Raw genomic sequence first — 7,487 nt, 5'->3', positions numbered from 1 at the left:
TACATCAGATATAGTACTAAATCAAATATTAATGAAAAAGAATTCCTTGGTGTGATTTGAGAAATAACGTTAAAAAAAAATCATTCCAGGCAGGATCTCATATATTTCTAACTGAACATGTGAAGCTCTTGAGGAATTCCTGCTAGCTCTAAAGTATTTGCTGCTCAAAACTATTGCTTCTCAAAACTAGTCTTTGCTTCAATCATCAACAGCTTCGTTATTTTGAATGATAATCAAGTCTTATTGATGTAAAACTTTAAGAAGCTTGAATTACATAGTGGTATGTTTTTTCCAAATTTCCAAAGATTTTACCCTGAATGCCATATTATTTGTGAACACACTGATTCTCATTCATATGTAAATTGCATGGAGAAAATACCAGAAACATGTAACATTGAATTATTTGTAGTTTTCCTCTCATTTATTCTTTTTTTTTTTTTAAAGATTTTATTTTATGTAATTTCCACACCCAATGTCGGGCTCAAACTCATTACCCCGAGATCAAGAGTCATACAGTCTACCCATCAAGCCAGTCAGGCACCCCTTAGTATAATAAACCTTTTTTTTTTTAAAGTAAGCTCTATACCCAGTGTGGGGCTTGAACTCACCACCTCAAGATCAACAGTTGTATGCTCTACTGACTGAGCCAGTCAGGCACCCCTATAATAAACATTTTTAGACAATGAATTCAATGACCTAAAAAATAAAATATAATCTGTAATTCTCTTTTTTAAAGTTTATTTATTTATTTGGTGGTGGGGGGAGAGAGAAAGAGAGACAGAGAGAGAAAGAGAGAGAGAAAATCTTAACCATGTTCCACACTGGGCGTGGGTCTCCATCTCACAATTCTGGGATCATGACCTAAGCCAAAATCAAGAGTCAGATGCTCAAACGATGGAGCCACCCAGACACCCCTGAAATTCTTAATAATTTTGTGCAAAAGGCTCCACATTTTCATTTTGCACTGGGCTCTGCAAATTAGAGTCATCCTGTCAATTTGTATTAGCTTTATATACAACAAGGGATCAACCTTTGGCTATGTGTTAACAATTTGTTTTAAGGAAAACTAAACAAATTTCTCTTCAGCTTTTATTTTCTGTGAATAAAAATTCATGCTTCTTGTAAATTTTAAATATTATAGAATATATAGTATAGAAAGCAAATGTAACTTATGCTCTTATCTCTGGAGATAACCACTGTTACGTTTTGTGTATATTATATATATTTCTCTAGGTTTTAAATTACTTATAGCAATAAAGGTGACAACTCTTGGTTGTGAGCAGTTTCAGTGCAAGATAACCATTAGCCATCAAAGAATCGTCTGCCTGAAAATCAGTCATCTATCTTCCACCACCTACAAAGAAAAACTTCCTCAAATCCCTCTTCCATCAAAATAGGTATCTTCCTCCTTTAATGATTAAAATACACTTTCATTTCCTAGATATTATGTGCAAATTGCATTTATTTACTTTCAAACACTTTTTATTATTACTTATATCATCTATTGGTATATTTTCCTGTTTGTGAAAACTGTTGGGTGTCTTAAGATGGGATAGACCATATAATCATTTTTCTCCATTAGAATGAATAGAAATATCTTTTCATTTAATGGCAGAATCTTCAGAAATTAAATGGAGTCACTAATTGAGGACTAATTATTTTGTTTGTATATTTTATAAAAATGAACAGTCCATTTTGTATCTTGCCCTTATCACGGACAATATATCTTAGATTTCTTTCTGTAGTAGTATATGTAACTCTGAGAAAAGATTTGAAATCAGAGTTTTGTATGTAATCTTGTTTAAGGCAAATAAGCTTTAAGTATTATTTCTTATAAAATCTTCTTTTTAGTGTTAATTAATGTCCCATTGTGCATGCCTTTCTTCTGAGCAATTTTCAATATGATCCTTGGCATCTGGGCTTACTGCATATATCTAATGACTTATGACTGAAAGGATATGCACAGGTCGGTAGTGTATGACTTGTTTCTAATCCACTGTAGAATTCTCCTCAAAGAACATGATAATTTTATATTTATGGATGGAAAGTTATAGTGTGCAGACTCTGATAACTGTGTATTTGATGTTTTATTTCAAATCAAAAGGCTAGGTGCCCAAATCATTCTCAAGGTCCCTATCTGTAGTTAAGCAAAAGAAGCTATAATTCATACTTAAAGCTACATACTTCCTCTTTTAGTGCTCTGGCTCCGCAGTTCATTTCTATTCTTAGGATACGTTCAACAGGCAGGTCTTAGTGTGCTAAAACCACATGGTAAAGCTGTTTTGTTTCATGGCCCAGGAATTCTGGTTCATTTCCCTGCCTCCTCTGCTTGCTAGTCTTAAGAACAATCTCTACCTCTGACTCACTTAATAACTCATCATGACCGCAAATATGTAAAGAATAATATTAAACTTAAAATATTTCATGTCACTGGGGAAATCATTTACCTAGTCAAGACTTAATTTTTTTTAATGTTTATTTTGGGAGAGAGAGCAAGAGAGAGAGCAAGAGTGGGGGGTGGGGGGCAGAGAGAGAAGCAGAGAGAGAATACCACTCACTCTTACATGCACTCTTTTATTTATTTATTTATTTATTTATTTATTTATTTATTTATTTATTGAGAGAGAGTGCATGCATAAGTTAGGGAGGGGCAGAGAGAGACAGAGAAAGAGAATCCCAAGCAGGCTCTGAACTGTTCAGTGTGGAGCCTGACTCAGGCCTTGAACCACAAGATCTGAGCTGAGCCAAAGCTGGACACTTAACCAACTGTGCTATCCAGGCGCCCCTAGCATCCCACGTTTAAAAAAAAAATGTTTTTTTCATTTCTAAAACATTAAAAAAAATTTTTTTAAATTTATTTTAGAGGGAAAGAGAGCACAAGTGGGAGAGAGAGCTCAAGTGGGAGACTAGAGAGAATCCCAAGCAGGTTCTACATTGAACACGGAGGCCCAATTCCATGACCCTGTGATCACGACGCAAGCAGAAACCAAGAGCCATCGCTTAACCCACTGAGCCACCCACCTGTCCCTCCACATTTTTTATTTGTAGATCTATGAAATATATATAATATATACCTGTAGACATTTGTCTTCCATGATGTAACTATAAGATTTATTAAATTCTTATTTTTGTCTATCTTATCAACTCATATTTTCTCAGTGAAAAAATCTCTACCAATATAATAGGCTTCCTTTTTTTGTTATACTAAACACATTCCTATAAGTCATCTAGGAGAAGCACTTTCCATACACTTAAGCCATGAAACTGTTTGCTTTTTTCCAAACAAAATTTTTTGATGACCTGTTTTACAGTGTGAATTTAATTTAGAATGTCAAATTATAGCATATATTTTTAGCAAATCAATCCACAAGAACAAGGAGACTGTTTTATTTTATTTTGTTTTATCTTATTTTTTATTTTAGAGAGAGAGAGTGTGAGTGGGGGAGAGGGGCAGAGGGAGAGAGAGAGAGAGAGAGAGAGAGAGAGAGAATCTTAACCAGGCTCCATGCTCAGCATGGAGCCCAACATGGGGCTCATTCCCACGATACTGGGATCATGACCTGAGCCAAAACCAAGAGTCAGATGCTCAAATGAGTGAGTTACCCAGGAGCCTGTAAAATAATATTATTTCTAAAAATTGGTTTTAATATGCGCTGTCACAATGAAGTAAATACATCTGTCAGATGTTAGGGACACTTACAAATAGAGACAGTGCTAGAATTTTGTAGTAATGTAGAAATGATGGAAGACTAAAATGCATCATTTTGTTTTGTATAAAATGTAAAGTTAAACAGCAGAAGAAGTGGTGTTTGAGAAAAATATGGACGAAAGCAACGTTTTTCTAGGACTAATTATTCTCCACTGAGGCAAGTCACTTTTAAGTACTCTTTCTAATTCTCAGTAAATTATGAGGTTTTCCAGTCTGGCTGGTAGGAATAGGCACCACTCCTGGCCCTGTGTCAGCCCTGGCTTCTGTTGTGCTGAATCCTAACTACCTGCCAGCTGCAGGTAGTATCATCAAATACCTACCCTTATCAATCCTCAGCGGAATCTTTGAGGGGGCCCATGTGCTAATTTCTGGGGTTCTTTTCTGTGCAACCCTGTACTCTCTGGTACTCTGACCTACACACTCTGGCTGCCTGTCTCTGTAATTTGGGGAGTCCACCAGGCTCTTCCTGGGTGCTCCCTGTCTACACTGTGGCCTAGAAAGTCTCAAGTCAGAAAGCTTCAAAAACCTAGGGTTTACTTTGTTATTTGCCATCTCTCAGGGATCACTGGCTTTCATCACCTGATGTCCAATGTCTTGAAAACTGTTTTGTCATTGACAACTATTTTTACTTGACTTTTCGGTTGTTTTAGATGAGAAAATAAATCCAGTCCCTGGGACTGCATTTCAGAAGCTTTGAACATTAATCCTCTCTCCTTTTCTTTACTTTTTTACTCTCCATAAAAGGGGGGGAGGGGGAGGAGACTGATTTTTGCAATCCAAAAGATAGAAATGTGCCTTAAGAATTAAATACTTGGCTTGAGGAATCCCTGTAAAATTTCTGTTATTAGTTTTCCATCATCCTGAAATTCTCTAGATAACTTGCCTTTTAATATTTTCACTTTTAGTTTCAAAATCCAGGATTTCACATTATTTCATTTGATACAACTTTAAAGAATTTTAATTCCAGCATAGTGAATACACACTGTTATGTTAGTTTCAAGTGAATACAGTGATTCAACAATTCTATACCCTACTTAGTGCACTCATTTGATACTTTTATATTTCCTTTTTTAAGTTTATTTATTTTGAGAGAGAGTGCGCACACACACAGGAGTTGGGGAGGGGCAGAGAGAGAGAGAGAGAGGGAGAGAGGGAATCCAGAGCAGGCTCCGTGCTGTCAGCACAGAGCCCGATGAGGGGCTTGAACTCACAAACCATGAGGTCATGACCCGAGCTGAAATCAAGAGTCAGACACTTAACCACCTGAGCCACCCAGGTGTCACCATAAAACTTTTAAGATGTAATTTTGGGCTGCCAGATCCTGTTCATAATGAATGTTATGTGCATTGTCAAACAGAAATTATTCTTTGTTAGAGAAACTAACACCAACTAAATAACACCACTTAGAAACTACTTAACTGATTCTTTCTGACCTTTTACTTCTTGGTTTTGAATCAAGAGCATTTGGAGTCCCTTGCAATATTCAGTTAAAGAGAAGCTTATTGCTCAGGAAATATACAATTTTTGTAAGGTTGTCTTTGGAGAGGTAACAGATCTTGAAGTATCTGAATGTTAAATACAAGAAAAAAATTATTTTCTTGTCCTTTCTCTTTTGACTCTTTTGCCAAATTATTGAAGTGTAGAAAACCTTAGAAATTTGGGATTGAGGGCATAGATAGGTGAGTACTTCCTGCTTTGCTAACACAATGTCAGCCATGCATAAAGTTTTCAACCATTAGAGAGAGAATGTGTAGATTCTCTAAGTACTCTATATACATTTCATTATTTCACATGAAGCCTTTGAATGACATGGGGCTGTAATTATTACTCCACTGTAGAGATGTAGAAATTTAGGCCCGGAGAAGTTAAAACACTTTCCCAAGATGATATACCTTAGTTAGTGGTAGAGCCAGATCTTAAACCCAGGTCTGCTGACTCCTGAACTAATGCTAGATCTTTAAAGGATGCATTGTTAACTCCTGACTGGAATGCTAAATGCCTTAAAACCATGCCCTTTTGAAAAGAAAGTAAATCTCAGCAAAAAAGTTCTTAGAGTAAGTAAAACAGGATTGGTAGCTATATTCTTAGAGGCAACACTCAATCATGAGAAATTATGGTAAAGTCTTCCATAGAAGTCTCTAAAAATAAGACATAAAATAAATCTATTTTGTAACGAATATACTTTACAGTCACTAGAAGTCTAGAAAATAATTCTATAATAAGTCCCGCATGAAAGAATTTGATGCTTATATGCTTATACCTTATAAGCATAGACTAAAATGGTGAACAGAATGTCCCCAATAAATGGTAGAAATCAGATTTTTCTTTGAAAGTAAAAATGTATTATCAGTTGTTAAGTGAGTATCAAATGAAGGATCCTTTATTTTTATCACATTTTTGGTGAGTTAATCAGAACTAAACTCCATGTACCTTTACTTTGCATTGGGATAAACAATGGTATAGAATTAACTTCTGATCACTTGTGCTAATATAAGGGATTAGGGGCACAAGTATTTTAAAAACATCATCATCCAAGAAATCTTTTTTTTTTTTTGCCTTAAAAATATATGATGAGAGGCACCTGGGTGGCTCAGTTGGTTAAGCGTCTGACTTCAACTCAGGTCATGATCTTAGAGTTTGTGAGTTCTAGCCCTACGTCGGGCTCCATGATGACAGCTCAGAGCCTGGAGCCTGCTTCAGGTTCTGTGTCTCCCTCTCTCTTTGCCCCTCCTCCGCTTGTGCTCTCTCTCTCTCTCTCTCTCTTTCAAAAATAAATAAACATTAAAAAATTAAACACTATATATGGTAAGACTGCAGACTGTGAGGTGTTTTACTCCCTCCCCCAAGGGGAATGAAATCATAGGAAGCTTGTGTTTTACCCAATTATATATTGTAAATCATTTGTCATTTCTTAACTTATAGCAGCCAGTGCTGGAAGGGATTGGCAGCAGTTGGGTGCCAGGCAGCAGCAAAAAAAGAGTATGGAATGTTAATTTCTTACAGAAGATCCTGCAAAGTACAAATCTACATGCAGATTATACCCAAGTGTTATTTGTGAAATTAGGTCAAATTCCTTCTGAGGATTTGTAACTATTGAAGGTGAATGCCAGGGCTCAAGGATTTGACAGCAAAAAGAGGAAAGGTAGGCCTGTGTTTCGCTTTCTATTTCAAGTAAAATTTACTCTTTCCTCATCTGTTGTTCATTCCCACTTGAAATCCTGGCCTTAGCACTTCTTTGGGTCACACTTTCCTTTCTGGTTTCTTCGAATTAAAAAAGATATTTTTAATGTTTATTCATTTTTGAGAGAGAGAGGGAGAGAGAGAGAGAGAGAGAGAGAGAGAGAGACAGCACACACACATCTGGGGGAGGGGCAGAGAGAAAGGGAGACAGAATTCGAAGTAGGCTCCAGGCTCTGAGCTGTTAGCACGGAGCTCGACACAGGCTCAAACCCACGAACCCAGATCATGACCTGAGCCAAAATCAGACACTCAACCGACTGAGCCACCCAGGTGCCCCCTTTCTAGTTTCTTTGGACATGGTTCTTAAAAAATATTGTACAAACTTGTGAGTGTACGCCCTCAACTTTGTGAGCAAATAAAATAATTGTAGGATGCTTTTTGGGTTTAAATCTTGCAGTGCTTAAGAACTGGCTCCATGTATCTTCTGTTTCTCAGAGGCATGTGACAGTTTCTCTTAGGAAGTAGCTTCCTCCATTCAAAACAGGGGTTCAGTAATTAGATAAAACAACTGCTTTGGTTTTGCTTCTGCATTTTTTGT

This window comes from Puma concolor, chromosome A1 (assembly GCF_028749965.1).
Source record: "Puma concolor isolate L17-30 chromosome A1, mPumCon1.1.hap2, whole genome shotgun sequence".
Taxonomy (NCBI): domain Eukaryota; kingdom Metazoa; phylum Chordata; class Mammalia; order Carnivora; family Felidae; genus Puma; species Puma concolor.
Note: the sequence above shows the minus strand (reverse complement) of the source record.